This window comes from Cetorhinus maximus, chromosome 8 (genome assembly GCF_964194155.1).
Source record: "Cetorhinus maximus chromosome 8, sCetMax3.hap1.1, whole genome shotgun sequence".
NCBI lineage: Eukaryota > Metazoa > Chordata > Chondrichthyes > Lamniformes > Cetorhinidae > Cetorhinus > Cetorhinus maximus.
Genome location: NC_135886.1, coordinates 21,290,908 through 21,316,166, shown reverse-complemented (window position 1 = coordinate 21,316,166; position 25,259 = coordinate 21,290,908).

Here is a 25,259-nt window from a genome sequence, read left to right as displayed (position 1 = left end):
GAGGTTGAAGTGCCCCACCCCCCTCTCCCATAGCCACTGCAAAAATTTGCCCATGGCTAAAGCGATGGAGTGCAGGTCTACGCGCATCTCCGGCAGAAACTGGGTGTTCTGCTAGACCAGGATATCCATGGCATCTGCCATCCTTCCCATGGAGACCTCAACGTGTGCACATGTCAGCACCACTTCATCAGCCAGCAAGGTGGGTGGACTCCTCCAATTCACGTGCCACTCTCTTGGGGGCCTCCAACACTTCTGCCTTATGTTCCACCTCTCACTGCATCTCCAGCGTCTTTTCTAGGACTGCTTTCTGAGGCTCATCATTTGACTCAGACTTCGCAGGGGCCTGTTTCCCAGTAGTCCTCCGAGTACCGGTGACCTTGGCTGGCCCTGCCTCCTCCTCCTTGCTGACATGACCACCAGAATTTGAGGCCCTGCCTGAACTAGTTCTAGTACCCACTGAGGTGTGCGTCTCTGGGCTGGTGGAGGGTGCAAGTGATTGCTGTGACACCTCTACAGGTGCACTATCATCCTCCTCACTCCTCTGCGGGCTGGAGCTGGAGCTAGACTGGGGTTCGGGGTTTCCTTCAACATATTACCGAGCATGACCCTTAGGTTTTTATGTGAAGACATCAAGCATGGTTCCTCACTGGATGGCTGGGGGTGACCAGCCTCATCAACTCCACATTCATGGTCTCGATCCTCTCCTGCCAGCTTGGAAACTCGCTCTTCGAATGGCGTGAGGGGGAAGAAATTGGGCATGCCCCCTCCTGTCTTCTCTCTCTCTCGTACCTGTTGCGCATTAACTTGTCCTGCTCAAGGTGACAAGATGCTTTGAGAGCAATTGAGATGCAGGTGATGATCGCATGCTACCAATCCTCACCACCAACCCACTGGCAAATACGTGCCATGTGAAAGTTACACTGCAGCTAATCAATAAGTGTTCCTCAGCAGCACCCTCCAGAGTAGCAAGCTCCTGCAGCTTGAAGGACAAGGCCAACAGAGGCATGGCATCAGCAGCGAATGCTGCAGCCCTTTCTGCCAACCACCCCCTACCCCCCCACCCCCAAATTTGAGCTCTCAGTGTGGCAGGGTCAGAGACCCACAGTCCCCTCCCTACCTGAAGACTACATTGACTGCAGTGGGGCACTAAGGCATCACTGCAGCATGCTGAGGCTCGCCTTTATGCATAGCTGTGCAAATGGTGGTCTTGCCATTGAGGCCAATGTCAGTTCCCATTCAGTGAGGTGAGTATGGGTAGTAGAGGGTTCATTTACCTGGTGGAGCAGATGAGGTCATTCATCCTTTTCCTGCACTGCAGGGTGGTCCTCCTGTGCGTGGAGTTGTCACTCACTACCCTGGTGACCTCCTCCCATGCCGGGGCAGTGAGACAGGTGGGCCTCCTCCTCCCAACTCTCAGGTGAAGGATGTCCCTCCTTTCCTCCACTACATTCAGCAGTACTTCCAGTGATGCATCGCTGAAGATGGGGACCTGTGATCCTTGTCTTCTGTGTTCCATGTCCTGGTCCATTGTGAAGAGCGAGATAACAGTGGCTGGTCCAGGCGCCTTTTAAATATGGTGCCTGGATATGATAGTGAGGTGCACAACATCCTGCCCGCCCACCATGAGAAATGTTGGGAAAGACCCAGCTGCATAATTAATAAGTCCAGTATGGCTTGATTTCCTGCTGGACTCCACGGCAGTAATCGCTCTCACTTCCTGCCCTCTCCATTGAACCTAGGCCTGGAGTGGATGATTCCATCCTAAGAAATTATCAATGATTGTGAGATGTTTTCTCTTTTCGAAGAACTGTCGAAGTATTGGATTGTTAGGAGCATAATCTGGCCATCCGTTCTGGCAATACTCTTTTATTTTGATACATTTGTCGTCCTGCTGTTGTGCTTCCTTAATCTCTTGCAATCTCTTTTCCATGGCTGGTAAGTGTTTAGTAACGAGCGAAGTATATGTTTCCACTTCCTCAATAACATTTAAGTCTTCCAATTTGACTCCCTCCACTGGTATTCTTGATAATACATTCATGGTCATCTGGTACTTTCCTTAAACCTACTCAGTAATTGAATTGTATCTCGTGAGCCTCAGTCTAAAGCATTGAATTCTAGGCAGCATGTTTACAATTTTCCCTTAGGTTAAGAAGAGTAACCAAAGGCTTGTGATCAGTTTCAATTTTAAACCTTGATCCCATGGCGTAATCAGAGGACTTCTCGCATGCCTATGTGGCTGATAATGCTTCTTTCTCAATAGTTGCATATCTTTTCTCTGTGTCCATGAGAGATCCTGAAACATAATAAACTGGTCTTCATGTCCATCTTTTCGAACTTGAAACAACACTGTGCTCAAACCTGTAGATGATTTGTCCACTGCTACAATTGTTGGCAGCTCTGGATCAGTGCGCTGGAATTTCTGGTGAATTTGGGAGGTTTTTGACCTTGTCAAAAGCATTTTGCTGGTCCATATTCCAGCACCACTTTTGACCTTGTCTCAACAGCTGTCCGAACAGCTCATTGATTTCTGTCAAGTTTGGTAGGAACTTGTCTACTTTATTGACTTTCCCAAGGATTCTTTGTAATTCTATGATTTTTGTTAGGCTTTGTGGACTCTCTAACTGTCTTGGTTTTCTGCGGGTTGGCAGTAATTCCCAAAGCTTGAACAAAGTGGCCTAATAATTTTATCATAGGCTTTGCAAATTCACATTTATCATTTAATGTCAAACCTGCATTTGTAGAACTTTGAGGACTGTTCTCGCTCAAAGGTCATGTTCTTCCATCAATGAAACATGTACGAGAATGTTGTCCACTTGGCATATTAATTCTTCCATGCCTTCCAGGGTCGGAGACATTATCCTTTGGAATAACTCTGCTGCAGAAGAAATTCCGAATGGTAACCTATTAAAAAAATAATGACCAAATGTGGTCATAAAGCTAGTTCACAATCTGGATTCTTTGTCCAGAGGCAACTGTAAAAGGCTGTTAGCATCCAATTTTGTGAAGAGGGTGCTGTTTTCTAGTTTGGTGAAACTGTCATCCACTGATGCCATTGTGTGGATCTGGTGCTCTACTCACTAGTTTAATTGAGTCATGTCTACACAGATTTGAATTGAACCATTAGGCGTTGATACTGTGACCAATCCAGAACACAGCTTTGTTGGTGTGATTACTGGAGAGATGACTTCTTGCTGTAACATGTGTTCAATCTCTCCTTTGGCTCTGTCTAAGAGTGGGTGAGGAACCTTCCTTGTTGTGAAGAGACAGGCTAAGCATCTACCCTTAGGGTCATGTGATATTCTGTTTACAGCTTTCCTAAGCCTGAAAATAGGGATGGAAATTGCTTTCTGAATACATTACTGGACTGCTCATCAACAATTTCGTCAACCTTATAAATCAGCCTCAACTGCAAGACTGCTTTTCTGCTCAATAATGATGACTCCTGGTTCTGTATAACATACAGGAGTTCAATTATTTCTATATCCTATATCTTAATTTTGCCGAATGTTGGCCTATTGCCTTTAGTGGTGTCCCTCCTGGACCTTTTAACGGGATTGTGGAAAGTGATATTTTTAAGCCATTTCACTTCATCAGATAATACTGAATCATTGCATCGGCTTGAACTCTGTAGGGTGATCATCAACTGCGAATTTAATACTCCAGTAATTATTTTCTGTTTCATTAACTTCTCCTAGGAAGGTTATTTGTGTTTTCTGTGGCTCTTCCATTGTTGAATTTGATTTGGCTTTGTTATTTTTCTCTTTCTTCATGTGAGCTACTCGTATTTTAGATTAACAGGCATTTTGAAAATTTCCTAACCTTCCAGAGTTGTGGCACTCAGCTCCCCCTGCTGGGCACTCTTCCTGATAAAACAGGATTTTCCCGCCAGACTGAGAACATATCAAGATGGCGGTTGGTGTGTCTTTTCCCGATTTCGCAGGCTTTTGCTTCACTGTGCTTTCTCTTTTTTGGCTGACATATTGGATGGCGTCTCTCATTCTTTTCCAAGCAATCTCACTTTCCCCACAGACAATCGCTCTGTTTAGATTCCTAAGCTCACTCTGTCATGCTTTGTGTTGCATTTCTGAGAGTTAAATCTTCTCTCGTTTGTAAGAGATCTGTTAGGGTTTCATATATGATCCCAACTACCAGAAGATTGAGTATTAATTCATCTCTGAAGATCCCATGGATACAATTCTCTGTGAGCTGGTACAGGTCATTAATGAACAAATCCATGCATTCATCTGGTTCCTGTTTCCTCTTATTCAATTTCATTCACTCAATGATCAAATTTTTTTGAGCCCTGAAGTACTCATCAAATGCCTGGAGGACTTCATTGTATAAGCTTGAAGCCTCATCGTCTCCCTGCCTCACTATTACATCACCTGACTAGTCCCTACTGCATAGATTAAAATACTGAACTGACCCTTTTGTTCCTTCTTATGCAAACCTGAAACTGTTCTACTTCTGGAGAATTTCTTCCTCTAATTGTCCCAGTATTGAGCCTATTAGGAGCATTCAGCTCTTTGGAAATGTTCTGGGAGTGGCAACGTAGACTCTCTGCTTCCCCTAAGCTCTGGATCTGTTGCTGCATCAGTAATTTGCCTTGTAGGTTGTGAGCTGTATGCACTGCTGCCTGAACTCTGGGTCTGTATGTCAGCTTGCACCTGCTGCACAGACAGTGTTCTGTTCTCAGGTGAGTCTTCAATCTTTTTTCCTCTTGTCATTTTTCCAAGGTCCTTCCAGTCCACTGTCTACACTTGGAGTTTTTCAGGGTCCTTGCTGGGTCCCCACTGCCACCATGTTTCATCTTGAGTTTGGGGTCTAGTTGGGTTTCTTAGAGTTTGCCTGTTACCCTAAGATTGCTACCACAGATTGTTATTCGTAAAAACCATTCTTGTTTATTTATAGATCTGTATAATTGCTGCATCTACACAAAGCTGTACTTCTCCCCTCCAGTTCTCAGTGACTTAACCATGTGACATTACATCAATAGCTACATCAATATCAGGTGCTCCTGCTGTTAACCCTTTACTCTACACAGGGGAACAGGTTCTGTTCTTATGCTATTGGTTACATAGGGCTGTGCCTATGGGCAAATTAATATGTAGGTACACATTTTCTGGGGTCACATATTGAGGTGTTTCCCCTATTCCTAATCTTTTCAGCTTCCAAATCTGTTCTATGAGCTTTGTTTATTGTACTCTAAGTGTATAGACCTATCTTTATATCTTTGACTGCAGCATATGATGTCTTGGTGGCTAGTCTTATCAGGATGGGCTTATTTTTGACCTTGGTGTTTATCTTTCTCTTTCTAAGCTCCAAACTGACTTTGGTTATACATTCGCTACAGAGGTAAATAATGCTCAACAAAGCATGCTGGGATATATTGACCAACTTACTGGGGACAAGGGAACCAAATCCTGATGGGAGGCAACGATTGAGCAGACCTACAGTTGCAGAAGTGGCGTGATGAGCAGCAAGCCAAAGGTTAGACCTAGGGGAGTTTGCAAGTAGAGATGCAGAGCATTGTGGGTGTGCCTGTACCACACGGTCTGCTGTGGTTCACGAAGATGACTCATCATCACCTTCTCAAGAGCAATTAGGGATGGCAATAAATGCCGGCCTTGTCAACAACATTCACATCCCATGAACAAATTTTTTAAAAGTAAGTGATTTTGGTGAGTTTTTCTGAGGACAGATGCTGAAAGAAGTGAGTTTGTAATTGGGATTGGGGTATGTGAATGGTGAGGAAGACAAACTGCAATCAGACATGAGCTTGTCTGTGATTCCAATGATGGGAGTAGAGAGGACACCTGAGATGGAGAAGTTGAAGGGGTGGCTTTAAATATGGACAGGGGTCTTCCTATAGAGGGTGACACTAAGGAAGGGAGGAGGACAGTGAAATCAGGGAAAAGAAGGCAAGGTAAATTGAGATGGAGATTGAAATCACTGTGGATAATGAGTTGTTCAGTGCAGAGGCTGAGGGTTGGAAAAAGTGAAATTATCCTAGTGAAAAATTCAGGGTGGCGCTTACGTGACAGTAGGGAGCAAGTACTTTAAATTGGAGGTGAGCAGGTGAAGCAAGGTAGAGTGCTTCAAGGAAGAAAAGTTTTCTGTAGGGAGAGAGATTAATATGGGATTATAATAAGGACCACACCACCGCGGCAGGGTTTTGGGTGGGGCAGGTGATGGAAAGTATAGCCAGGCAGGGATGTTAGGGTTACTGTATCAATGCTTGTGATTTCCTCAAAGCCATGATGTCATTGCAACTATCCCCAATAAGGTCATGGATGGCAAAGGTATGTGAGTGAGCTGGTATTCTAGTGGGAAATGAGGAAAGGGGCAGTGACTCATGCTCTGCGGGTGGAGTCTGAGGTGGGAGCTGTAGATGGGCTGAATGGGTATGGAGGTTGGTGAGATTAACTTCTAGTGGGGGCACACATAGGAAGATCAGCAAGAGACAATGTTGGATCAATTGGGGTCAGTGAGCGTTTGGAGGTAGGTATGTGTGCCTTCATGGACCCTTTGGAGAATGCTGAAAGAAGCACAGATACTTAGGGCCGACTTTTGTACATTCTCCATGCGTTCATTAGCGTCGGAGGCATTTAAATGAGGGAAAGGATGACGGGCAAGACCGCTGTCACTTCCACAAGATCCCGCACTTGGTGTAGGTTAACCAAGGGGGATTCAAACTTGGGATAGTGGCAGGAGAGTAAGATGGTAGAGGAATGCTGTCTGTGACTGTAACCATGGTACAATATCACTCCTCATGTCTCAACCTTTCTATAACCTTTGTCACAGTTGACCATACCATCTTAGTCCAATTGCTGTCCTCCATGGTCCAGCTAAGTGTGCCTGATCTCACTTAGTTCCACTCTCACCTATACAATTGTAGATAGAGCAATGACTTCTATATCATAGCTGCACTGTTACATCTGGTGTCCACTAAGGATGTATTCTTGGCCCCTTCCTCTTCATCATCTACATGCAGCTGTTGGTGACACCATCCAAATACGTTTGGGGTAATTTTAATATCCAAAACCAGATGGATTGGGATATGATAATATATTTTAAAAATTGACCAATCCCAACCTGACCCCAAGCTATCTGCAACCCACCCATATTTAACTTTAACGGATGTAGGATTAGCTGCTGGGCCTGTACTCATTGGAGTTTAGAAGAATGAGAGGCGGCCTTATTGAAACATATAAGATTCTTGGGGGGCTTGACAGGGTTGATGCTGAGAGGTTGTTTCCCCTTGTGGGAGAGTCTAGGACCGGAGGGCATAATCTCAGAGTAAGGGGGTGCCTGGTTAAAACAGCGATGAGGAGAAATTTCTTCTCTCAGAGTATAGTTAATCTGTGGAATTCTTCACTGCAGAGGGCTGTAGAGGCTGAGCCGCTAAGTATATTCAGGCTGAGATAGACCGATTTTTAATCAATAAGGGAATCAAGGGTTATGGGGAAAAGGCAGGAAAGTGGAGTTGAGAATTATCAGATCAGCCATGATCTCATTAAATGGCGGAGCAGGCTCGATGGGCCCAATGGCCTACTTCTGCTCCTACATCTTGTGGTCTTATGGTCTTATAGATGCAGAGGGTTGGGGTGGAGTTTTTTTTATTCATTGACGGAATGTAGGTGTTGCTGGCTAGGCCAGCTTTTATTGCCCACTCCTAATTGCCCTTGGCGGTGGTGAGTTGCCTTCTTGTAGGTACACCCACAGTGCTGTTAGCGAGGGAGTTCTGGATTTTGACCCAGTAACAGTGAAGGAACGGCGATATAGTTCCAAGTCAGGATGGTGAGTGGCTTGGAGGGGAACTTCCAGGCGGTGGTGTTCCCATGAATCCCATGGGGGGAGGGGGGGGAGGTGGGGGGGGTGCGGGGGGGTGTTGCTTTGAACAACAGGTAGTCAAACCACTCCCAGGAGGAGGGTTAACAATTTCAATATTATACTGTGATACCAGGGTTAAAAGTGGTAAATTACGAGGCTGCTTTCCCTTGAAGATAGAAGATTAAGCATTGATCTAACTGATGTATTTAAGATGATTAAAGGATTTGACAGGGTAAATAGTTGAAAACCATTTTTTCTGATGGGAGAGTCCAGGAATAGGGGCACAACATTAAAATGAGCTTTAGGCTGTTCAGTGGTGAAGTCAGAACTCAGTTCTTCACATAAATCACAATGGGTAATTGGAATCTGGAATAATTTCTGCTAGAGGCTGTTGGGACGAGCTCAATTGAAAATTTCAAAGCTAGCTGGCGTTGGTAGATTTTGTTAATGTGATGAAACGCAAGCACTTATCTTGATTTTTCATCAGCATTTCTGGTTTTTAAACGTAATTCAGGCCTTTCATGCCATGCGCTGGTGGGAAATGGCCGCACATGCGCATTAGTGTTTTTTTCACCTGTGCAGAAGAAAAGGAGAAAAAGAAGTGAAATGGCACGAGAAAGCAAGTCAGGTGACCTGAACGGGACTGCTATTCTAGAGGAAGGTGTCCCAGGGAACCGGACACGGGGAGGGGGCACAGGGAGAAAGTCCCAAACCAGGGAATGGGACAGAATCAAGTCCTCAAAGGAAGTCCCAGGTAAAAGACAAAGACAGGGATTAGAAAGAGATCCCTTAAGTAAAGTTAAAAGTAAGGAGCAGAGAAATAGGCTCAAAATTTAAGACAGAGCTGCAGTGAGCAGACTTGAAGTAAAGTGGGCTCAAGAGAAACCCAGAAGATCCGAGAGGGCAGCCTAAGGTTGGTGACTCTGTGCTGTGGGTAGTAAGGGCAAAGCTACCCCTTTGGAGCAGTGCTGTTCTGCTTGATACAGCCAAAAATCTAGGAATGTGCTTGGGAGGTGAAGCCTGAGTGTATTCAGAGATACAGGAGAAAGGGGTCTCCGAAGGTAAGATTGGAACCCTGGAGGTGGATCCTTGTTGAAGCCATCCGAGTGGGAGTGATGTTTGGAGAGAATTCCAAGGCGAGTTCTTCAAATATGGAGATTGGAAGCCCTCATGAGAAAGATGAATTTTCAGTGAGACCGATTGGCTCATGGTGTGACCAGCACTTGGATGGATTGTTGAGAAATCCATGGACTGTGCTTTGGTCGCATCTGTCATTTACTTTGGAGTGTGGTGTGTCTGTCCACAGTTTGCCAGTTAATTCACATGTACCGCATACTTACCCTGAATATTAGAGTATAATATCCTTATGGTAAATTGTTTTAGCTTTCCTAATTTGTGTGCGTCCATAAAGATATAGCTGAGGTGAAGGAGTAGTGAATATTTGAATCTTTTTCTTGTGTTTGTATTGAGATTTTTCCAACCTCTTTCCCTGGTGTAATATAGTTCACTTTTTGCTGTTTAATATATGTTTTATTCTTTGTGTTAAAAGTTCATCAGCAGACTCCTGTGAATTTGTTCAGTAACTTTCTTCCACTGTTTCTAAAAATAACAAAGTTAGGATCTATCAAGCCAGGGTTCACTCTGGGATCTGACTTATCCAGTATTAACGTCAGCCGGGATCATAATATTAGGCAAGGCTATTGAGGGTTACAAAACCAAGGCGGGTAGTTGGAGTCAAGCTACGGATCAGTCATGATCTAACTGGAAGGCAGAACAAGCTCAAGGGCTGAATGGCCAACTCCTATTCCTACATTTTTTTTCACACCAACTTCCAGCTCTCCACACCTCTCGCATCCCCACCACTCCCTCAGTGTTCCCAAACTACTTGTCTGACTGCCAGTACTAGAGAAACCATAATTTTCTCCAGTTAAACATTGGGAAGACCACAGCTGTTACGAGCTCAAAGGCTATAGCCTTTCTAGTGTAGTGTCTTTATTGAACTGAATGTAAAATTGTTGCCTGCAGAGATTTCCTCATGGTAGACTATGACTATAGCCAGCCAGATCAGACAAGTAGTAATGACTGCATTTCAAAACCCAAACATCCCTCTTTTCCTAATGGACAAAAGACAAATTTGCAGGCACTATCATGCGTAACTGTGAGTTACCCAAGTTACCCATGATACAACAATGTTCTCATGCATTAACACACTGTTCATTATTCTCATCAGTCACTGCACATGCATTGCATACATAGTCATTAAATCATACAGGTCTCATAATGGTATGCATGCACTTCGCATTTGCTGTTCATCTGAGTGATGCTCCCTCTCCGGGAAGTGTTGTTCCTGTGGCACTTGTTGTTGCCATGGTAACTGTTGCTGTTGTTCTGTTTCCATGTTGGGGATTTGTGGATCTCTGCGACTGATGGTCATTCTGTATGCAGCTGCTGAGATACCATCTTCCTGATCAGCCACCTCCTGTGAAGGAACAGCTTCTCTAGTTGTTCATATATGTCTGTGGTTACGCCAGTATCTTTGGTGATTCACTTCCACTGCATACGATCAAGATGACAACTGCTCTAAGCATGTCCCAAGTTGCCAGTTGGACTGAATCCTGTTGAGAGCGTTGAAGGTTTGCACCCTGGCTGCCTCTCCAATGCTCAATTCTTGCAATGGTTTGGAGGTCTTGTCAAAATGAAATGGCTTTCTGCCATTTCACATTGATTTTTTCACTCATGTCTGTTCCTACTTCTGGATTCTGTAGCTTTTTTGCCATTGGAAGAGTAGTTTGTGTACAGCATGACATTAGTCTTTGGACTGGACTACTTTCCATGCCTTCAATTGGTATGTTTCTCCACTCCAGCATTGTCTTGTATACATCTGTGCTAGATATGCTCAATTTCTTGATTCCTTTGGCAACTTTTACTGCTGTCTCAGCCTTTCCATTCGACTGGGGATAGTGCAAAGATGATGTGAAATGTTGAATTTCCCAATCTTTTGTGAAGCGGTTGATTTCTTCACTCGTAAACTGAGGGCCATTGTCACTCATCACAATGTCTGGAATTTCGTAATGACTGAAGAGTGTTTTCAAGCATTCTACTATCTCTCCTGTCATCATTGAAGTCAGCTGGTCTACCCCCCAGTAGTCAGAATAATAGTCTACAGTGACAAGATAATCAGTTCCTGCTATAGTGAAGAGGTCTACTCCCAGCTTCATCCATATTCTGTCTGGGATGTCATGCGTCATCAATGGCTGTCCAGCTTGTCTAGCTCTATACTCATTACAAACACTGCACTGACCTATGTGGTCTTTAATTTCATTGCTCATGTTTGGCCAGTAGAGCACTTCTCTTGCCTTCCTCAGATTCGAGTCAATTCCTTGATGTCCTTGCATGGATGCCCTTCAGCATCTCTCCTTTAATCTCGTTAGGGATGATGACTCTATTTCCTTTGTACAAGATGCCATCTTGGGCTGTCAGTTCATCTCAATTTGCCCAATATGCTCTTGTGACCACAGATATGTCCTTGTGCTCCCAAGCCATCCTTCCATCCCTACTTCTCGCAGCACTTGGAGAGTTGCATCTTTTTAGGTAGTTCGCTTGATTTGAGCAAGGTGCTTGTCTATCAGATTCAATGTCTCTGTTGGGTTGATGACTTCCAGATCATGTCAAGCTGTTGCTTCACATTGAATATGGAAGATTTTACATTCTGTTGGAGCATCCTCAGTTTTCTTCATGGGGAGTGTTGCTCTCAACAGCATGTCAATGATGTACATCTGTTTCCCTTGTTTGTATGTTATATCCAGATGATGTCTCTGTAAATTAAAAAACATTCTTTAAAGACGCTTTGGCGCAGATAGTAATGGTTTGAAAAAAGTGTTCTGAAGCGGTTTGTGGTCAGACTCCACCAAGCAAGTATTGATGAAAATACTCACAAGCAAAAACAATAGCCAGACACTCTTTTTTGATTTGAGCGTAGCGTCATTCGTTTTGCATTAATCCCCTGAATGTAAATACGACTGGTTGTCATTGCTGCATTAGGGTTGCTCCAAGACCTGTCTCGCTGGAGTCACACTGCAAAGTGACTTCGTCATTGACGGCATAGTACTTCAGCACTGGCGTTGTCTTCATTAGTTGACTTATCTAAGTGAATGCTACTTCGTGTTCTGATCCCCAATACCACTCACATCCTTAGCAATGAGTTTGCATAATGGTTCACACTCCCGACGACAAATTAGGCAAAAATCTTTGCTAAATACTTTCACATCTGTTGGACACTGCATTACTGCTATAGCTCTCACCTTGTCAGGATCTTGGTGAAGACATTTTGCTGAGTGTACATGACCTATGCATTAATCCCCTGAGTATGAGTTCAGACATCTTCAATTGCAATATTTTCTTATTGCTTCAGGTCCATCTGGTGAGCTCTCTCTAGCAATTGTACTAAATTCTAACCATGGTCCGCTATGGCTTCTTCCATTATGTCTCCACATCCATAGACTAGTAGATCATCGACTATGACTTCTGCTCAGTGAGGATCACTGACTATCTCATGCTGTCTACGTTGACACTCTCCTGGAGCCTTGGCAATGCCAATTGGCATGCGCAACCATCTGTATCTCCTGAACGGCATCCAGAATGTAGTTAGAAAGCTGCTGCTTTCATCCAGCTTCACTTGCCAGTAACCATCCTTCGCATCTAGGATATTAAAGATCTTTGCCTTGGCAAGTTGCAGCAAAATTCCTTCGAAGGTTGACATGGGGTAGAGAGACCTCTTCAGCGCCATATTTAGATACATTGGGTCTAAGCAAACTCGCAGTTTTTCAGGTTGTTTCACTGCTACCAGGCTGCTAATCCAGTCTGTAGGAGTTGTCACTTTTTTGATTACTCCCTTCTTTTCCAGCTCTTCTATCTTGTTTTTTAGGCTGGAATTGAGGGCAGCTGGAACTCTTCTTGGCAGATGCTGAATTGGTCCACACTCTCATCTACTGCTTAGATGATATTCTCCTGGTAGAAATCCCAACCCTGGAAATGCATCCTGTACTCCTCTGGGATCTGTTCAGCAGTCAATGGTTTTGTGTGGTGCGACATGTTGTAAATCTCTGTTGGCAAGTTTAGGGTTACCAGTCCAAGCTTTAGACTTACTCCAGCTGAGGTGAGTGGTTGTTGCGTACTGTCTATGATCTGGAACTCCGGATCTTCATTCTTGCCATTGCATTGGGCTGTCAGGCTAATTTGTCCTCTCGGTATGAGTATCGTGCCATCAAAAAGCCTCGACCTTACTTTCGAGGGCTTCAGTCTTAGATAGCCATGTTGAGCCACTTCGCACAGGTCTGTGAAGATCATGATGTTTGCATGACGCACCAGAGTAACACTTCTTGTTCACTTGATTCCTTCTGCAGTCATCATTCTAACAGTCACAAAGCATTTATCACCTACAGACCTGACAGAACCAACATGTTGAATGGTGTATAATGCTTCATCAAATTCTTCTCCAGTGACTATCTGTATAGGTTTGTTTTGCTTCTTTCTAGCTAAACACTTGTGTGCAAAATGATTTGGCTGCTTGCAGTTAAAACATTGCTTCCCCCATGCTAGACAATTCTGCTTTTCCTTTGTATGATTTCTTCCGCAGTTTTTGCATCCTGCCCTCTGCCCTTTCAGCCTGGAATGTCTTTCAGCATAATGTATCTTCTGCTCTGTTCTGCCAAACATATGCGCTTGCTGATGTTTTATAACCTCCGTGTTTATGCACACATCTATTGCTTCCTTGAGAGTAAGTTTCTCCTCTCTCAGTAGACTTGCTGTCACTGTCAGATCTCTTACGCCTATGAAAATTCTATCTATAATGAGATCATCATTTAGTTGTTCAAATTCATATGATTCTGTGAGCTGTGTTACTGCAGTCACGTATTGATCTATGAACTCTTTTTCACCTTGAGCCCTAATGTTGAACACATACCCTTCATGGGTGACATTCACTTGGGGTTCAAAGTATGCCTTCAAGGCTTTCAAAATTTCTACAGTCTGTTTTTTTCTGTTCCTTGGATAGATTTGGGGTGGAATACAATTTGTAGCCATCAGTGTTAAAAGTGTTGCTACTCGTATCAGCTCCTGCTTATTAATTAAATCTGTTGCAATCTCATGGTTTTGCCATTGCAAGTGGAAAAATTGTCAGTTCTGTCATTAAGTTCCTTTCATTTCAACAGGAGCTGGGAGTGGAAAATTTACAGCCATTTTTGTCTCACTCAGCATTTTACTTGCAGCCTTCAGCTTGTGCTGGCTTTTGTGTGTCTGTTTTTTTAGTGGCTTTTAGCAGCTTGGAACATTTCAGTGTTCCTCTTTCAGAAGCTATGGCTTCTCTTACAGCTTTTCAAATCTCAATCTCAGCTCCACTTCTAACACCATGTTATGAGCTCAAAGACTACAGTCTTTTTAGTGTAGTGTCTTTATTGAACTGAATGTAAGATGGCTGCCTGTAGGGAGTGCCTTGTGGCAGAGGTCACATGACTACAGCAAGCCAGATAGGCCATGTAGTAATGATTGCATTTCAAAACCCAAACACCTGCCTCTGCAAACACCTATTTGTTATTGTGTGCACAGGTTGTCTTAGGTTAAAACCATTTGTTTGCAAACACGGCATCCTATCTGACTCCGACTAATTATCTGACTTAGTATCTTCTTTATCACTAATACTACCTTGATAAAGTCTATGTCTATGCTGCTGCCACAGACCATCTACCACCTGAAACCATAATCTATGTCTTTGCCACTTCTATACTCAATCATTCCAATGCTCTCTTGGCTGACCTTCCATCCTTCAATCTTCATAAACTTCAGCTCAGCCAAAACTACTACCTTTGTGCTCGTGGACCCAGATTGGCAATCCACTCACTGCAATCTACCCTCAACCTCAAGATTCCAATTTAAAATTCTCACCTTTATGCTGAAATCCTTTGCAGCCTTGCCACTCTCTATCACCATAACCTCCTCCAGCCCTACACTACTCCAAGGAAACTTCATGTATCCAGGTCTGATTTATCCCCTGTTCCATACTCCCCAGCACTGCCTTCACTCCTATGGGCTATGAACTCTCGAATTTTCTTCCTTAACCTATCCCTGTCCATCACTCCCTCTCTCTGGAAGACTCGTTTGATCAAACTTTTAGCCACCTCTTAATATTTCTTCCCTTGACTCAGTATCAATTTTTGTCCAATTTCTGGGAAATGTCCTGGGACATTTTAAAATGTTAAAGGCATTATACAAACGTATGATGTTGTTGTTGAGGAACCAATATGGCAATTCAAAGAACCTGGAAAGTATATGTTGTTTTTGGCTGTTTTTATGCTGGTTAATGATTTCTGATTGGTGCATTTCTCAATATTTTTAATTGAAGGAAAATAAATGCCTCTGTTTATGAGTCATAACTTCTTCCTGGCCAAATATTCATTTCCATCTCAATTTGTTAGCATTTCATTCTTTGCTTTCCCCACTAATGTTATTTCTGTAAGTTTCTTACTTGTATCTTAACACAAATCGCCTATGTTCCTGATTTCATCGTAATTTGAAAATTATGCATATTGATATCAGAGTGAGTTAAAGTGATCAAGTGTTTATGTGTATTCGGTTTTATTTGTTTCTCCTTTACAAAATGTGAGTTTTCTACTAGAATGAAACTCTTTATCAGTTACATCCAGCAGAAGGAATAAGCAGCCTGAATTAAATGGGAAAGAAAAATTATCTTGACACACACAATGAATTTTATTCAAGAATTTAAAGCTTGTCCTCTGGTCAGTAAGACTTGGAAAGAAAAAAGTACAACGATTGTACTTTAGTGATCAAATAGTAAGATTCAAATGGGGAAATCTTCTCATCCATTTGTCGAGAAGTAACCTGGCAGAGTGAATCAGACACCCACTGAAAACTAAAATTGTGCAGGTTCTTTAATAGGCAGATAATTCACTGCCAGTTTACGGTCTAAGTGGTAAAGATGAATATTTCTCCCATAACCACACATTAGTTAGGATAACAAGCTTGTTTACATTTTTTTCCAAAGTGAGAATTGTATTTTTTCTTAGACTCGAACTTAAAAATCAGTGTTTTAAAGTGTTTCAAAAAGATTGTTTATTAAGGATGCTTCAGCTTGCCACTTGGAACCACCTTTTCAAATCCCAGCTCAAAATGACTAATTTCCTGATTGCATGTGGTTTTACTCATCACAACGTTCCCCATCTGTCTGAAACACAACTCCCCAATGATCTTGTTTAGGCTTGTTTTCCAATTGCGACTTGCAGCTGGAAATGTGCACAAACTGACTTTGAAAAAAAAACTGCTGTTCATGTCCAAGTTGAGCTTTGTTTTGGCCGAGCCCAGTCAATCAGCCAAGCTAGGATAAGCTCACATTTCTGGTCCAGATTAAAATGTATTCCCAGCTGGTTCTGCTTGTGCTGCGTTAACCTTCTAATTATTCTCAATAACTCAGTTCTCAGTTGGGTCATTATGTGCAGTTTTCCTATTCACCCAGCAAAAAGACAAAAGCTCAGCATATCATAGAGCAACTAATTAAATTGCCTTCCCAACTGCAAGAGCTTAGGGTCAAAGTGGAATAGTTGCAAATTAGAAATATAACAATCAAAACTGTGAACAAGAAGGAAATGTTAGTAGCACGACTATAATCGGCAGTTTAACACAGACTACATTTTTTTAAACGTGAGCTTTAGTTAATTTTTCAAATGACCTTCATCCATCAAGGTTACATTTTTAAACAGGTGTAGAACACAGACCTCTGCCGCACTTTTTTAACTCAATGTTATTACACTTACAAAGATCTTCCTTGATGCTTTCCTCTATCTATTTGATGCTCTATAACTACAAAGCTGAAAAAAATAAATATTTTTATTAAGAGCTTCCATCTCACTGAGGAGGCTTCAGGCCAATTCACATCTAACAACCTACTCTGAAAACTCTGCTCACATTTTGACAGCTGTGACAAATTCCACCACAGACTGAGACAATTCACAACATTGTAAAACAATCTGCAACATCCTAAATAAAATGACGAACAACATTCTAAATAAAAAAGTCAATTTTCCCTAATTCCCAATGTTAACAGATTCTTAAAAAAAAAATTCCAGGATCGAATCCGGATCTGCATCTTCCCCAAAAACTGGTCAGTTCTTCCATGGGCCATACTCTATTTGTGTACCAAGTTTCATTGAAATCCTTCTATTATTTTTTTTTTGAGATACAGGTATATCATTTACAGACAAGCAGACTAAAGGGTGAAGACATTACCTCCTGCCAGCTTCAGGAGGAGGTAACTAAAACAAGGAACTATGATTGATTGATACTTGGAAGCTCTGAAAAATAAAGCTATCCCACTTTTTCAAAGTATAATGTATTTATATTATACCCTCTTTCAAATCCTGCAGCAGTAATGATTTTGCAATTATGCCACTGTAGCTACAGCATGGTATGTTGGCCTTTATTGCAAGAGGATTTGAGTACAGGAGTAAATAAATCTTGCTGCAATTATATAGAGCCTTGGTTAGACTGCATTTGGAGTATTGTGTACAGTTTTGGTCTCCTTACCTAAGAAAGGAATTACTTGCCATAGAGGGAGTGCAACAAAGGTTCACCAGGCCTGGGATGGCAGGATTGTCCTGTGAGGAGAGATAGAGGAGACTGGGCCTATATTCTCTAGAGTTTAGAAGAATGAGTGGTGATCTCATTGAAACATACAAAATGCTGACAGGGTTCAACAGGTAGATGCAGGAAGGATGTTTCCCCTGGCTCAGGGGCTCTAGAACCAAGGGACACCACCAACTGGAAGTTCGCCTCCAAGCCACTCACCATCCTGACTTGGAAATATATCGCCATTCCTTCACTGTCGCTGGGTCAAAATCCTGGAACTCCCTCCCTAACAGCACTGTGGGTGTACCTACACCACAGGGACTGCAGCAGTTCAAGAAGGCAGCTCACCATCACCTTCTCAAGGGCAATTAGGGATGGGCAATAAATGCTGGTCTAGCCAATGAAGCCCACAACCCCTGAATGAATAAAAACACCTTTTCACCCAAGGCATATCCACCATCTACAAGGTACAAGTCAGGATCATGCAGGATCATAGCAGAATAAAGGGCAGGCCATTTAGAACAGAGATGAGAAGGAATTTCTTCACTCAGAGAGGGGTGAATCTTTGGAATTTTCTACCCCAGAGGGCTGTGGGGGCCCAGTCATTGTGTGTATCCAAGACAGACATTGATAGCTTTCTAGGTATTAAGGATATCAAGGGATATGGGGAGAGTGTGGGAAAATAGTGTTGAACTAGAAGATCAGCCATGATCTAGTTGAATGGCGGAGCAGGCTCGAGGGTCCAAATGGCTTACTCCTCCTGTTCCCTGTGTTCCTATTCTTTTTGCGATCTCAGTTGACATTAGAATTCCTATATCAAAACAACTTTGCTTTTCTTCACTCCTGTGATGTGGGCATTGCTGGCAAGGCCAGAATTTATTGCCAACCCTAATTGCCCTTGAGAAGGTGGTGAACCATCTTCTTGAACCACAGCAATCTGTGTGGTGCAGGTGCACCTACAGTGCTGTTACAGCGGGAGTTCCATGATTTTGACCCAGTGACAATGAAGGAACAATGATATATTTCCAAGTCAGAATGATGTGTGATTTGGAGGGGAATTTGCAGTTGATGGCCATCCCATCTGCCTGCTGCCCTTGTTCTTCTAGGCGGTAGATTTTGAAAATTTGGAAAGTGTTGTCAATGATGCCTTGAGGGATTTTTGCAGTGCATCATGCAGATGGTACACACTGCATCCACAGTACACTAGTAGTGCAGTGATTGAATGTTTAAGCTGGTGGATGTGTGCCATTCAAGTGGGCTACTTTGCCCTGGATGGGGTCAAGTTGCACTCATCCAGGCAAGTATAGAGTATTCCTGCATGATCCTGACTTGTACCTTGTAGATGGTGGGCATGCCTTGGGTGAAGGAGGTTTTTTGATTCATTCAGGGGTTGTAGGCTTCATTGGCTAGACCAGCATTTATTGCCCATCCCTAACTGCCCTTGAGAAGGTGATGGTGAGCTGCCTTCTTGAACCGCTGCAGTCCCTGTGGTGTAGGTACACCCACGGTGCTGTTAGGGAGGGAGTTCCAGAATTTTGACCCAGTGACAGTGAAGGAATGGCAATATATTTCTAAGTCAGGATGGTGAGTGGCTTGGAGGCGAACTTCCAGGTGGTGGTGTTCCCACGTATCTGCTGCCCTTGTCCTTCTAGATGGTACTGGTCATGGGTTTGGGAGGTGCTGTCCAAGGAGCCTTGGTGCATTTCTGCAGTGCATCTTATAGATGGCACGCACTGCTGCATCGGTGGTGGAGGGAGTGAATTTTTGTCAATGGGGTGCCAATCAAGCGGACTACTTTGTCCTGGATGGTGTTAAGCTTCTTGAATATTGTTGGAGCTGCACTCATCCAGGCAAGTGGGGAGTACTTCATCACACTCCTGACTTGTGCCTTGAAGATGGTAGACAGACTTTGGGGAGTTAGGAGGTGAGTTATTTGCTGCAGGATTCCTAGCCTCTGACTTGCTCTTGTAGCCACAGTATTTATATGGCTAGTCCAGTTCAGTTTCTGGTCAATGGTAAACCCCAGGATGTTGATAGATGAGTTACTCTTCACCGAATAGTCAACCTCTGACCTGCTCTTGTAGCCACAGTAGTTATGTGGCTGGTTCACTTAAGTTTCTGGCCAAAGTTGAGTGCTTCTGCCAAAATCTAAACTGAGCAATGATGAGGTTATTGGTGAGTAAGTGCCACTTCATAGCACCATTGATGACACCTTCCATCAATTTGCTGATAATTGAGAATAGACTGATGGCGTGGTAATTGGCCAGAATGGATCTGTGCTGCTTTTTATGGGTAAGATATACCTGAGAAATTTTCCACATTTTTGGCTATAAGCCAATCTTGTAGTTGTACTGGGACAGCTTGGCAAGAGGCATGGCTAGTTCTGAGGATAAGTCTTCATCACTATAACTGAATGTTGGCAGTATCCATTGTCTTTGCTGTCTGAATTTCTGTGATTCCCTGATTTTAATTGCTCCAACACTGATGGCTGTGCCTTCGACTTCCTGGGCCATAAGCTCTGGAATTCTCTCCCTAAACCTCTCCACCTCCTTACCTCAATCTCTTCCTTTAAGATGCTTCTCAAAGCCTACCAGATTTATCAAGCTTTTGACCATCTGTCCTAATATCTCCTCATGTGATTTGGTGTTAAATTTTGTTTTGCTCGGATGAAGTATGTTGGGAGACATTTTACTACATTGAAGGTGCTATATAAATGCAGGTTGTTGTTGTTCTCCTTCTTCTGAGTTGATCTGAGCCAGGATGCCAGTCAATGCCTCGGCACTCTTGAACTTCCAAGGGAAATTTGATGGTGCTGCGCTCCCTTTACAGTCTTAAAATGGGCACATAAGCTGCAGTCATTCCATGCCCAAAGTACATTGCCCACTGTGTTCATAAGCAACCCTGTACTGGCCTCCAGGGCAGGTACTAGCCTCAGGAATTTAATGCCCATTTGAGGTCCCCTTTCCAAATTTAGTTTGTGTCTGACCTCGGCTTGTACTGCTCATTCTGTGGAGAGTATCCTGAGGCACTTGGTAGCTCAGCCAGCAGTCCTTAAAGGAACCACTGGAGGGTGCCTCAGGAAAGACAAGTTATAATATTTTTACTCAAATTACTGTGGAGTCAGGAAGAAGAAGAGGACTGCTGCTTCCAGACCACATTAATGTTGTGGGCTGGCCATTGCTTGCTCCTCTTCTCAGTTGCTTTGGGCCCAGCACATATTCCTCCCTGGACTTTTGAACTCCAACATCAGCAGATATTGGAGCCTATGCAGCTGTGACTGGCACCTAATACTTGCCAATAAATAATGAGGCTGGCGACCAGTTTGCCTGTCACCAGCAGGCTTGATTCAGGTGTGAACCAGTTTCCAAGCCAAAATATAGATACTAGGCGAGGCCAAGATTGAGTTTTGCTGGATTCCCCCACTAAACGCAAATACCTGTTGACACTCCCCATCAAGGTTCACTTTTAAGAGAGGAACGGTAAAGTTCCTGGTATAGAACAATTGTCCAATCAAAGCCCACACCAACAAGGAAGAAGGAAAATAAATGAAATCTACCCTAAATATCTTATCTCATCAGGAAAATAAAGCATCCAGAGCTTTGCTGAAAGCAAAATACTGAGGATGCTGGAAATCAGGAATAAAAACAAAAAATGCTGGAAAAGCTCAGCAGGTCTGGCAGCATCCACGGAGGGAGAAACAGTCAACGCTTTGAGTCCGTATGACTGAAGAAGAGTCATATTGGACTCGAAGCATTAACTCTGTTTCTCTCTCCACAGATGCTGCCAGACCTGCTGAGCTTTGCCAGCATTTTTTGTTTTTAATCCAGAGCTTTGCACTCCCTATATCATTGTTTAGAAATATTAATTCAACCCATGTTCTGAATTATGTTGAAATAAAACTTGACAACCATAACAACCATAGAAGCACACTACATTGTGCTAACACACGAACAGTAACTGTAACTGAAGCCTGATTAGAGTATTGATTACTATTTGAAGCTTAACTAGTGTGAGTCATCTCAGCTCTGTTTAAGAAAGGGTCTATTTAGAAACATAGTATAGTGTGCTTGCACACGAACAGGGGAGAGAGCTCATTCTGAGTGAGGCACAGCCAGAGTGAGTGTGGGTATTAGCAACTTGGTGCACAGTGGGAATTCAATTGGTAAGTCTTTCTCTTTTCTTTAATTTCTCTTTAACTTTTGTAAGTTCAGCAGTCTAGTTAAAAGGTTGGTAAGATAACTGACTCAGCCGACTGTGTAGCAGTTATCAGGCTTCAGGTGATTGACAGTTTAGGGTGTTGATTACTATTTGAAGCTTAACTAGTGTGCGTCATCTCAGCTCTGTTTAAGAAAGGGTCTATTTAGAAGCACACTACAGTGTGCTTGCACACGAACAAGGGAGCGAGCTCATCCTGAGTGAGACACAGCCAGAGTGAGTGTGGGTATTGGCAATTTGGTGCACAGTGAGAATTCAGTGCATAGGGGAAGAGGTGCTCTTTGCATTTTTTTCTTTGCTATCCAACTTCTTAAATCTTCAGAGAGTGGTCTTGCCCTACTGCAGCAGTAGAGGCTACAAGGGAAAGGAATGACTGGTAAGTAGTGGGTAAGGTCGGGTAAGTATTTACTACTTCCATCGCTTATAGCTTAAGGTGTTTTTGTGGTTTATAGTTTGTATATTCTGAGGTAACGGGGATCAGGAAAGAAGGGCCCTACAGTAATTGATTTAAAAGGTTTAATTTAAAGGGATAAGTCATGGCAGAAGAGCTCAAAGCCATAGTGTGCTCCCTGTACTCCATGTGGGAAGCTGGGAACGTTTCCAGTGCCTGGGACCAGCATGTGTGCAGGAAGTGTGTCCAGCTGCAGCTCCTGGAAACTTGGGTTTCAGAGCTGGAACGGCGGCTGGGGACATTGTGGAGCATCCGCGAGTCTGAGAGCATCGTGGATAGCACATTTAGAGAGGTGGTCACACCGCAGATGAAGGGACTTGAGGAAGGAAGGGGATGGGTGACCACCAGGCAGCCCAAGAGAAACAGGCAGGTAGTTCAAGAGTCCCCTGGGGTCCTGCTCGCAAATCGGTATTCCATTTTGGAGGCTGGTTCCTCCAGGGAGTGCAGACAGAGCCAAGCTTCTGGCACCACAAGCAGCCTGTCTGTACAGGAGGGAAGGAAGAGAGGAGGAGCAATAGTAATAGGGGATTCTATAGTCAGGGGAACAGATAGGCACTACTGTGGCCGTCAGTATGACCCCAGGATGGTGTGTTGCCTCCCTAGTGCCAGGGTTTGGGATGTCACTGAATGGCTGCAGGGCATCCTGAAGGGGGAGGGCGATAAGGCAGAGGTCATGTTGGTACCAATGACATAGGTAGAAAGAGGGATGAGGTCTTGCATCAAGAATTCAGGGAGTTAAGCAGCAGACTAAAAAGCAAGACCTCTTGGGTTGTAATCTCTGGATTACTCCCAGTGCCACGTGCTAGCGAGCTCAGAAATAGGAGAAAGCACAGATGAATACATGGCTTAAGAGTTGGTGCAGGAGGAAGGGTTTTAGATTCCTGAATCACTGGGATCATTTCTGGGGAAGGTGGGACCTGTACAAGCGGGACGGTCTACATCTGAACCAGAGCGGGACTAACATCCTTGCAGGCGGGTTTGCTAGTGCTGTTGGGAGGAGTGTAAACTAATTCGGCAGGGGGAGGGGACACAGAATGTTAGCAGAATAGGGACACATCATAATACAGTAAAATAATCAAGTCAGAGGGAGTACAGCTGCATTAAGTTTTAAGGGAGTAAGGCAAGGCTGGATGGCCTCCACTTTAATGCCAGGAGTATTGCAGGCAAAATGGATGAGTTAAGGGTGAGGATTGACACGTGGAATTGTGATACAGTAGTCATCACTGAGATGTGGTTGAGGGAGGGGCAGGATTGGCAGCTCAACATTCCGGGATATAGAATCTTCAGGCGAGAGAGGGGAGGGGGTAAAAGAGGAGGAGGCATTGCGTTATTAGTTAAGGAGTCAGTTACTGCAGTAAGGAGAGATGATAACTTGGAGGGGGCATCGAATGATTCTTTGTGGGTAGAGTTTAGGAATAAAAAAGGGGCAGCCACATTGTTAGGTGTTTATTATAGACCCCCAGATAGTCAGCGGGAAATTGAGGAGCAAATATGTGCACAATTTGCAGAGGTGTGTAAAAACAATAACAATAGGCTAATTATATTAGGTGATTTCAACTTTCCCAACATTAATTGGGATAGACATAGTGTTAAGGGCTTGGATGGAGTGGATTTTTTGAAATGTGTACAAGAGAACTTTTTAGGTCAATATGTAAAGGGTCCAACAAGGGATGGCACAGTGCTGGACCTAATTCTGGGGAATGAAGCCAGACAGGTGGCTGAGGTGGTGGTGGGGGAGCATTTTAGTGTTAGTGACCACAACATGGTACAGTTTAAGCTTGTTATGGACAAAGAAATAGGCAAGTTGCAAAAAAATGTTTTGGACTGGGGGAGAGTGGATTTCAGTAAAATAAGGCAGGATGTGGCCAAGGTAGACTGGGAACAGCTACTTGTGGGGAAATCTACAGAGGAGCAGTGGGAGACATTCAAAAAGGAAATGGGGATGGTACAGTCTCAACATGTTCCCTCTAGGGTGATAGGAAGGAGTAACAAGCCCAGAGAATCATGGATGACCAGAGATATTCAGGCTACGATGAGAAGGAAAAGAGAGGCTTTTAGCAGGTACAAGGGGAGCAAATCAGCGGAGGCATTAGTGGAGCACAGAAAGTGCAGGGTGGAGCTTAAGAAAGCAATTAGGTGAGCAAAGAGGGGATATGGGAAAGCTCTGGCTGGGTAAAAGTAGGGAAAATCCCAAGATATTCTATAAGCATATCAATGGGAAGAGGATAACCAGGGAAAGAGTATGGCCCATTAGGGAACTCGGGGAGAGAGACTGCGAGGTTCTTGAGCAAATTGGTATAGGGAGTGACAAAGTATTGGAGGCTTAAAAGTGGACAAATCTCCAGGTCTGGATGATTTGTGTCCCAGACTGCTGAGGGAGGCAAGGGAGGAGATCGCAGGGGCTCTGACCCAAATTTTTAATTCCTGTCTGGCCACAGGGGAGGTGTCAGAGGACTGGAGAACAGCTAATGTGTTCCGGCTATTTAAGAAGGGTTGTAGAGAGAAGCCAGGGAACTATAGGCCAGTGAGTCTCACGTCAGTGGTAGGGAAACTATTGGAGAAAATTCTGAAGGAGAGAATCTATCTCTACTTGGAGAGGCAAGGTTTGATTAGGGATAGTCAGCATGGCTTTGACAGAGGGAGGTCATGCCTAACAAATTTGACTGAATTTTTTGAGGAGGTGACCAGGTGAATAGATGAGGGTAGTGCAGTTGATGTAGTTTATATGGATTTCAGCAAAGCTTTTGACAAGGTCCTACATGGGAGACTTATAAAGAAGGCAAATGCACATAGGATACAGGGTAATTTGATGAGGTGGATTCAAAATTGGCTTAGTTGTAGGAGACAAAGGGTAATGACAGTAAGATGCTTTAGTGACTGGAAGCCAGTGTCCAGTGGCGTACCACAGAGATCTGTGCTGTGCTATTCATCATTTATATAAATGACATAGATGACACTGTGGGGGGCAGGATTAGTAAGCTTGTGGATGACACAAGATTGGCCGGGTGGTTAACAGTGAGGTTGAGTGTCTTGAGCTGCAGGAAGATATAGACGGGATGGTCAAATGGGCAGATAAGTGGCAGATGGAATTTAACCCTGAAATGTGTGAGGTGATACACTTTAGAAG